The following is a 9771-nucleotide window of genomic DNA, read 5'->3' as shown; positions in this document are numbered from 1 at the left end:
ATATGGGTATCTCAACCTAACAAGTCTGGGCTTATTTACTGAAGCAATGATGTCCTTCAGCTCCAACATAGACCACTCAACCTTCAAGGGCTAGGTATTGAAGGCCATATGCTCTTGTACAATATCTTGAGTCCCAATATAAGTGTCGACAGTGTTGGACGTAGTCTAAATAGCTTGAGCTTCGAAGTCCATGTAACAAACTAGCCTCTTGACCTCGAAGGCAATCTTGATAGGATTCTGAATTAAATTCTTCATGTCCTCTTTCTCCTTCAAGTCAACCTTCATGTAGAACCACTCTCTCGTCCACTATGCAAGGGTCGAAATCTGAGCTTCCTTGTGGTAGGAAAAGTTATAGCAATCAAAGTTGTTATGAAGGTGCTATACCTTGGCATTTAACATAAGCATTCTACACATGGCTCTATACATTGGCTTCGCACAGCCCAGATAGAAACTCTCATCCTCATAATAGCATTTGGAGTTAGTTGGTGCAAGAAGATATCAATTTTTCAACACCCCTATCACCATCTTGTGCAACGGGAACCAAAGCCTGGCATTCAAGAAGCTTCAAAATATAATTACTTCATTATCTTTAGGCTTTGGCGTGGTCTCTTCACCTCCAAGGCGAACTAGCTCAGCATCGCTTATACAACGCCAAATTGTCAGCACTTTGATATGGCAGATCCTTCCCGAAGATAATGTGACTCAGCTTCGTCGACCTTATTTCCTCGCTATCTTCTTCAATGTTGAAATCTTCACTTTCATCATGGGACCCATCTGTCGTTCCAACTGTGCTGCGCTCGGTGATATTAGTCAAAAGTGTGTTCTCACTCGGCACTATCTTCTCTTCAATACATAGACCCTTTGCTTCCACAAAGTCTAAAGCTACTTTCTATCCTGCCATTCCCACTAAGACTAAAAAGGCAACTAAAGAAATTTGAAGCTACTATTTCCAAGAGAGGGTTCAAAGCAACCTTTGAAGGCAGAGGGAATTTAACAAGCCGAGCGTGAAAAGCAGTGAATGACGTGCCCATCACTGCTAGCATTGCGCCTTTTATACAAAAAAAGTTTTTTCAAACTAAATCGTTCACTCATTGCATAGTTGACCCCACCAACCAAAGTTACCTATAGTATCTGTCACAACGAGCTTCAAGAAGGTGTTTTTTCGGATCTCCGGCACAAGGCCTCCCAATCACATTTTTTGCGGTCTATACTCGTTATGAAGAAACGAACTAATTCCACAAGGGGCTACTGATGGTTGCTTATATGTCGAAGATCCTCAAAAACCCTTCACTATCAAATCGAAAAGGTGTGTTTTAGCTATAATGTGAAGGACCAGTGAAGCTATCCTTCGTCAAAAGCAGTGTACGAATCCGTAGGAGAAGTTATGGACCTTTGTCTGCGTGTAGGCGCTGTGACGACACGTGCCAATGGAAGTGGCTTCGGCTTTGAAGGCATCAACATACAAAGCAAGGGAGAATAAGGAGGCTCAGAAGGCTAATTCAACGCGGAAAGAGAAGGGGAAAAAGATAGTGCTGCCCTTATGGGACTTGTAAATCATATATGTAAGGTTCATGGGCATGTTTGTAATTTCATACAAAGTTGTACCGCATGACTATAAATAGAGGAACAGTGCCATGCATAGGGGGACTTTTGGAGCTCGAAAGCATTGGCCAGCTCTGCCTCCAAAGATACCTTTGAGTTCTCATTTGTGAAGTCAAAGGTATACTTGTAAATATTTGTGAAGTCAAATGTAAGGAAATGAGTAAATGCTTTTACTTGTTTAATTATGTGACATGTTGATGATTGAGAGACTCTACCCTAAGCTTCTTCCTTTGAATGACTTTCTAAAAGAAATCAAACAAATGGGAGAAGCTTGAGTTATACTTACTTATGTTGCCTTGTTTCCTCGTACCCACTCAAGAACAAAAAACGAGTGATCAATAGGACTCATGATGCACCATCTCATCTAAAATGGATTGACTTTTCAAACCAAACACCCCCTTAATTTTCTGGTTGTAGTGTCCCTCTTTCGAGGACTATTTTACAAACTCCTACCAAGCTGATAAGAGAAACAGACAAAGGCAGTACGAGCCTGTCGAGTGACAAGAATATCCTCTCTTTTTTAAGATCTTTCTCTAGATACAAATTTATTTATTTATTTTAATAAAAAACCTATTTATCTTTAGTCCTTTAAAGAGGGTGTAGATCTTATGCCCTTTCTTTTGAGACCCATCCATAGTGACATGCACCTGCATTTCTACACCCTGTATCCGCTTGCTCTCTCACCTCTTATCTGTCGTGTCCTCTCTCCCTAGGCCTATGAGCAGTGACAAGCTCTAGCATCACTCTGTCCTACATCCACCCGCTCTCTCGCCTACTTCTTTCTGCATCCATCTGGTGGAGGCTCACCAACCCACCCACAATTTGGGCGTGCCCCACCACCATACTGCATCTAGCCTCGCATCCTCAGCTCAACATTCAGGGTGGCTCGCTGCTCTATCCATGATCCGAACATTCCCGCCACCATATTGCAGCTGGCCTTGCCTCCTACTCCCTATTTACATGTTCTCCTTCCTCGCCCTTGCATCTGGTCCGCATTCAGATGATGATGGCTTGTTTCTCTACCCTAGATCTAGCTCCTCTATGTTTCACCCTTCTTTTTCGATCACGCCCTTGCCTCCTCCTCTCAAAACTTGTCCAACGATGGCTTGTCATTATGCTAGCTTTCAAGTCAATCCTAAGGAAGCCCATCTTAGTGTTGTTAAAATAATCCTTAGTACCTAAAGCACAACCCCAAGCATTGGCCTTTGGTATCCCAAAGGTGCTAATTTTGATTTTGTTGGCTATTCCAATTCAGATTATGCCGGATGAAAAGTTGATAGAAAAAGTATATCCGGAGGGTGCCACTTGCTCGGTAGATCACTAGTCTCGTGGACCTCAAAAAACAAAATAGTGTTGCCTTGTTAACTGACGAAGCGAAATACATTGTCGTGGATGCTTGTTGCGCACATATTCTTTATATAAAACAAACCCTTCTAGACTATGATGATGTAGTTCTAGAAAAGGTACCTTCATTGTGTGATAATGAGAGTGCGGTAAAAAATGCTAATAATCCTATCCAACACTCTCGCACTAAGCACATTGACATCCATCATCATTTCCTTAGAGATCATGTTGCTAAGGGAGATATCTTGCTAGAAGGAGTGAGGACATATGATCAACTAGCAGATATTTTCACGAAACCATTTTGTAAGTTGAGGAATGAGCTTAATATTCTTGATCTCAGCAATTTCACATGAATCCAAAATGGTGATGTCAAATTTGCATTTCATATTTTGTGCTTAAATGTTCTTTATTGTTCAAATGTTGGTTCTTGAGATATGCACTTGTTACTACACATAGGGGGAGTATTCACAACTCAATTCATTCATGAAATCCCTAATGTAACTCTCAAATGCAAATTCTCACAATTTGGCTATTTTCCTAAAAACTACATAGCCTATGGCAAAATATTTTGAAAAAATATGAGAGAATATGTGAGGGTGCCAATACCTATCCCAACATGTGTTCCTTTGCGTGCTTATAAGTTGGGATTTGGTTTGGTGCGAAGTCCGAGAAATTTTTTCAAAACTTCTCTCATACAGGGCTCACCGGACAGTCCGGTGTGCACCAGACACTGCACTGTGCTTTGTCCAGTGCTCAGGCTTGGCCTCTGTTTGCATCGCCTCTATGTTGGATGTCTGGTGTGCCCATAACCGCGATTTCAAATCCTTCTGACTTGGGACCGCACGCCAGTCACTTGCTTTCAGTGTCTATCTTCCACTTCACGTGCGCTCGCTCCCTCTGCACTGGCCTCTTCCCAGCGCCACCACCGTCATGTTCCTATGTGTTGTGGCCTCCTCCTGGCCATCGGTGATCTCTCTTTGGCGGTTGCGCCCGTGTCTCTGGTGAGCTTGCACAATGTTTCAATATTCTCTCCCTCCTCCTTTTTGTTCTTCATCCAGTCAGCTTCATTGTCTCCATCCTTGTGCATTATGTGAAATCTTGCAAATTCAGTGACTATATGTGATTATAGTGTGTGCCTTGTGTTCTAGAAAGACTCTTGCAGGTATCCATGTCCCTTCGGGGGGTTTCCTCTACTAAAAGCTTTGTTTCCCCCATTTTGCATTTCATGCATACCAGGTGCTCAAGCTTTTTCCTAAACCAACTTCCAAAACCTAAATCAACTCATTAGCTCTCAGTTTTGCTTCTGAAATCTGTGGATCACCATTGCCTATTCTTGTCACCTTTAGAATCCTTCAATCTTGTTTTATCCTAGGATCAAAATCTTTTTAGCTTCCCTTATCCCTCTCCATATGTAAGTTTCAGGTTACCAAAGCCATCATCTTCACTGATGCTAATTTGCTCATGTACCTGTGCTCTGGCCCACTTCTTCATCTTCTAAAATCACAATTGCACCATCCCTTAGCAAGTCTTCAAAATCCAATACCAGTTATTTTTTTCTATTGCGTATGCCTATGTACTCAACCGTGTTGCCCATATAACCTAAATTTGCATATTGCTCATATAAAGCCCCACATGTCTTTCATGATGTCTTGTCTACCATATCCCTTGAGCTCTATGTGTCTTCATGACCTTTCTCCAAAATCTCTGAAGAAGTATCTCCATGCCCATGTTCTGCTTACTCCTTGTTACACAAACTCTAAATCCTTATAACCCCTCTGTGTGTGTTTGTTCACATTTCATATGCTTATGACTATGTGACTAACAAGTGCTCACCTCTTCTATCATTTTGGTGTGATGATGTGCCTGCTCGATTGACTCTTCCTTGGTTTTTATTGAGAGACGTGCCCTAGGTAGCTAGCACTTTCCTTCCATTTTCGTATCTACTGCTTTGCTACTCTCGCTCATCTCCTCTAAATCTTGTGCAACATATTAGGGGTCAGTGGGCAGTACCAGCAGTAAGTATGGTTCGGACGAAGAATGTCACTCCAGGGGGAGGTGATGACCAGGACCTACCTCGCCCCTTCAAACAGGACAAGGGCAAGACAGTCTACCTTGAGCAGCAGGGAGGCAAGAAGAAGTGTAGATTGGACAGAGCTACTCGAGCAACAGTAGTCGCAGTAGCACCAACTGGGAGAGCAGAGCAGAGAGGTCAGATGCGGATTAGCTCAGATTAGATAGCTTTCCGTGTCATACGCCTCTCGTTTCGGGTACGCTCCACTCTAGCCAGATTTGACCCCTCTGCTCCAGCCACCTCTACCACTCCAGTCACCACTACTACTCCAGACGCCGCTACTCCAGTCACCTGTAGCCTCGCTACACCCACAACCTCCACCACACCTGCTTCAACCGCTCTCGCTCCCTCTGCCACTCCACTAGTTCCTCCACCCCACTTCTGAGAGCGTGACGAGACCGAGGTACAGTCCCTAGCTGAGGATTCAAGGTTGTTTGACCTTCATAGAGCCACTTCCACTAGAGTTCGGCGTTTTAGACACGTGCTAGTGGATACATGGTTTCTAGCTCACCGTGATCCAGCAGCTGGTCCTTGGTTCAGCACTCGGACACATGAGTCCTTCTATAGAGATGAGCTTACTGCTAAGATAGCCTTGAGGGCTCACCAACATTTGGATATTGCAGCACTTCGTACGACAACCAATTTTAAGGTTGAGGGCCACATCACTTTCCTACTAGGCCTATACTCTCTCTTTACTTTTGGTGGTCACTATGTTGAGGAGTGGTTCAGAGTATTCTACTCTACAGTCTGGATTGACCCTGACCACCAGTGAATGAGGTTTCGTTTCGAGCGAGAGGATGACACTCTACATGCTGCGCAGATCAGAGAGTTGTTTGGTTTTCCCAAGTTGATGACTAGGCTTCATAGTCTCTTCTATGGTTCCTCGAATCCATCTCGTCGCCCTCACGGTGGAGTCACTCCAGGCACTACTCATGTCTTAGCTCTCTTCCGACCACCATTCTCAGATGGATCGAGATGCTCTCCTGCAGACTTCACCACAACTGCCAAGTTTCTGTATGAGCTGATGAGACGGACACTGTTACCATTGATGGCATACAGATAGTCCACCACTCATATCCAGCTCTGGCTTCTAGGTGCCCTGGTCTCCCACTTAGTGTTTGATATTGTCGATTTCCTGATATGTGAGATTGAGGACACTGTGTTGGATGGACTTCGTGCTCGTCATCAGCTGTCGTATGCTCACTACCTCTGCCACATCTTTGCATAGATAATCTGACCTCCTCAGTTCCATGCAGTCCTTGATACCGCCAGACTTGTGTTTGGATTTTACCGCCCTGCACCTAAGGATGAGGCTCATATCGAAGCTCGTGCCCCAGATACTAGATTTCGAGATCCTTTAGCCTCTAAGTGTCAGGTTGAGGACGAGGCGATTCGACAGATTTGGGATCAGAGTATGGTTCCCCTTGGTGTAGTTCTAGTTCTACTCCCTCTGCTACTCCTCCGTCGATTGACCCAGCCTTGACAGCTATTCTTCAGCAGATGACTCAGCAACAGGCTCACTTGGCCACCGAGCAGGATCGTCATGCACCTATTCAATAGCAACAGTCTGAGTGGATGCTCTCGATGTTTCATAACATCCAGGACCGCTAGAATACACTTCAGTAGTAGCTACTGGAAGATAGGGATGAGCATCGGGCACTTATGACTCATATCCTTTAGCATAACGGTGCTCTTGTGCACCCAATTCAGTCGGCACCGCCTCCACCACTTCAGACCTCTTTTGTGCCAGCCATTTAGTCAGGAGCCTAGCTTCACTCCTTTGGACCGACTCCCTCTCCACTCTGGCTAGTGACCCTAAATTTTTTACCTCATGTCGTTAGAGTTGTGAGTGTTTAGACATCAGTGACACCAATTAGCATAGGAGTATCTACTCCAGTAGTAGTAGTATCAGGACCTGCTCCAGCTCCAACACCTGCCACTTAGACTTAGCCGATGGATCCCACTAAGTCAGCACCAGACTCTGACTTCGACTTAGATACTGAGTTTGAGTTGGTTGCTCGCACTCCCAATGATGCGTATGCCTCTCCTGCTCCTTCCTCTGATCTCTAGGTTAGGGTGAACCTTTTGGTCCTTGACGCCAAAAGGGGAGCTAGTTGAGAGAGACATTGTATTTTGGTTGTATTATATGCATGTTACTCTCTTGTGGCTATCAACTTTTGTGCCCCAAACTTAATGATATGCTCTTATGATCTTTTGATGAATGTGTGTTTGATTATATGTTTTCACTCGCTAATTTCACCTATCAAAAAATACTTGTTCCTGAATTTCATTCTTATTCCCTGAACAAAGTTTTACGTCATGTATGTGCTTATGCTTCTTATATCTTATACATGACTGCCTATTGTCAACTTGTGGAATATCACTAACAATCTTCAAATGTTGATAAAACTTAGACAAAATTCTCTCACACTCTTGTAGGGGAGATTGAAAGCATCTACAACCCTAGTTGGTTTTAGTGATTAATGACAACGTAAGAATATTGTGACTAACATGTGTTTTGCAGAGTAACATGGTAAGTTAGGTCACAAATGCAGGAAATTGCACTCCAACAAGTGAAAATAATCCCTTAGATGAAACTTGAAGCGACTGCTGAAAAAAGCGAATCAAAAGGTTTGAAGGTCTTCATATCCTAAGTGTCGAAAAAGTTGTGGGACACTTGGTATAGAGTTAGGGATTTTATTTTTACTTTAGTTGTACTATAAAGAGGGGTTGTGGATGAGTAGTTTGACCAAGAAATGTCTATTGTAGTGTCGGTACATGCACACACTCAAAACTAATGCTAGGTGTCACTCTATGTCTCACACAAATTTGGAGTTGAAAACGGTTTAGAAAAACACTAACACTTTGTTTGGATCAATGGAATTGAATTCCATTCTAATAATAGTAATTTTGGCATATATCAATTAAGCTAATTCGGTTTTATGCAAAAATATATTTGTATACTATTATTATCAAGATGTCGAAGATATTTATGTGCTATATTTTTACTATAGAGGAGTGAGACAAAGAGTGTCATGTAAGTTATCGAGTAGAAACAAATTCTAGTAATACATAAAATCATTTCCCATCCTCCACCCCATGAATTTGAGATAGGCTTATATCTGAACTTTGGAAAGTGGTGGAATGTCAAATTCCAAACTAAATAAGTTACTTTATTGAGTGAATTCCAATTCCTCTAAAATGAAGGGATCTAAATGCCCCGTAAGTAGAAAAGAGGTGCAACTGCTCTAGGGAACCAGACTGTCCGGTGTGCACCGGACTATCTGGTGGTACACCAGTCAGCCGATCTAGAGAGCATTTAAAGTTGGCTCGGTTTGAGAGAGGCAAAAGACATGTCAATGGCTAGTTGTCAGAACTAGTCACTAGAAGCGCATTGATGGCGCACCGGACTGTTCGTTGCGACCACACATAGAACAGTGTTGTAACGACTAGTTTCTGTTGGTTGGGCTATTTATACCCCTTCCAACAGCCACATTCATTGTCTTGCTACCTCAACCACCAAGTATTCATCGCTTGAGCATTGCAAGTCCAAATTGCATAGTGAGGTGATTAGCAAAATCATAATCCCGCGTTAGGACCTCATTAGTGCACATGAGAGCCACCTATAGCACACACCGCATGCATTAGTCTTCTCTTAGTCAAGTGAAAGTCTATGGCTTATTACTCTTGTTGATCGACATCACCTAGACGGCTCGACGACATTTGGAGCTTGGTGAACACCCCGGAGGCTTTGTTGGTGACCCGACCAGGAGATTGTACACGGTCGTGACGGATCCACCGCGCAAGAGAGGCAAAGGATCATCTCATAGTGAGCACTTGGTCCTTGCGAGGACTAAGGGGGAGCAATACCCTTGCACGAGTGCTCCAACGAGTACTAGTGGAGAGTGCCGACTCTCCTATACCTTTGGAAAAACTTGGAGGAGTCTTCTTGGCCCTACTTTACATTCTGCATTTACTTTGAACAATTTACTTTGTGTATTTGCATTCCTAGTATTTGCCATGATGACTTAGGGTTTGCTTACTGTTTCCTAGTTTTAGTGATTTAGCTAAGTAGTTGGGCGAAGTTGTCCTCTTGTTTAGAGTTTAATCTTTTGCAAGAAATTTAGAGAAGCTCAATTCACCCCCCCTCTATTGGGCATCATGATCCTTTCACACCTATTGTCCTAGCCCTCAAGGCACCTTGCTCGCTGCCCTATGAGGCACCTCAAGCATCAGTCATGGGGCATCCCTTGCCCCAACCCTTGGGCCACCTCACGCATTTAACTCAAAAACACCTCTTGCCCAAGTTCTTGCAGTACCTCGCTCATCAGCCCAAGAGACACCTCTTGCCTCGGTTTGGTCCACCAACAACAACTTCCTCCTCCATGGCAAGCACATCTTCGTGCTACGACAAATGTTAGGTTGTGCCTCATATTTGAAGAAACTAGTGCTTACCTGTTGTAGTCGTTACTCATTAAGTTTCAAGTTAATCAGATCTAGTTAGCCTACGCGTCTGTGTCGTGCAATTATCCGACAGCGCCGCCACGCGATAGTGTTGGGTGTCAGGCGACACTTCCACTTGTGGTTCTGATCGTTTTTTTAGCTCAATTTTTACAGGTAGTCTATTCACTCCCTCTAGGCAACATCAAAATCCTTTTAAGTTTCATTATCCTTTGCATTTTCCTCATGAATTATGAAGTATAATTAATATTCAATTGGTTGTAAAAGTATGTTGAGTTTTTTCACTCTTAATG

Source organism: Zea mays, chromosome 5, assembly GCF_902167145.1.
Source record: "Zea mays cultivar B73 chromosome 5, Zm-B73-REFERENCE-NAM-5.0, whole genome shotgun sequence".
NCBI lineage: Eukaryota > Viridiplantae > Streptophyta > Magnoliopsida > Poales > Poaceae > Zea > Zea mays.
The sequence above is the reverse complement of the archived record's forward strand: the minus strand, read 5'-3'. Positions refer to the sequence as shown.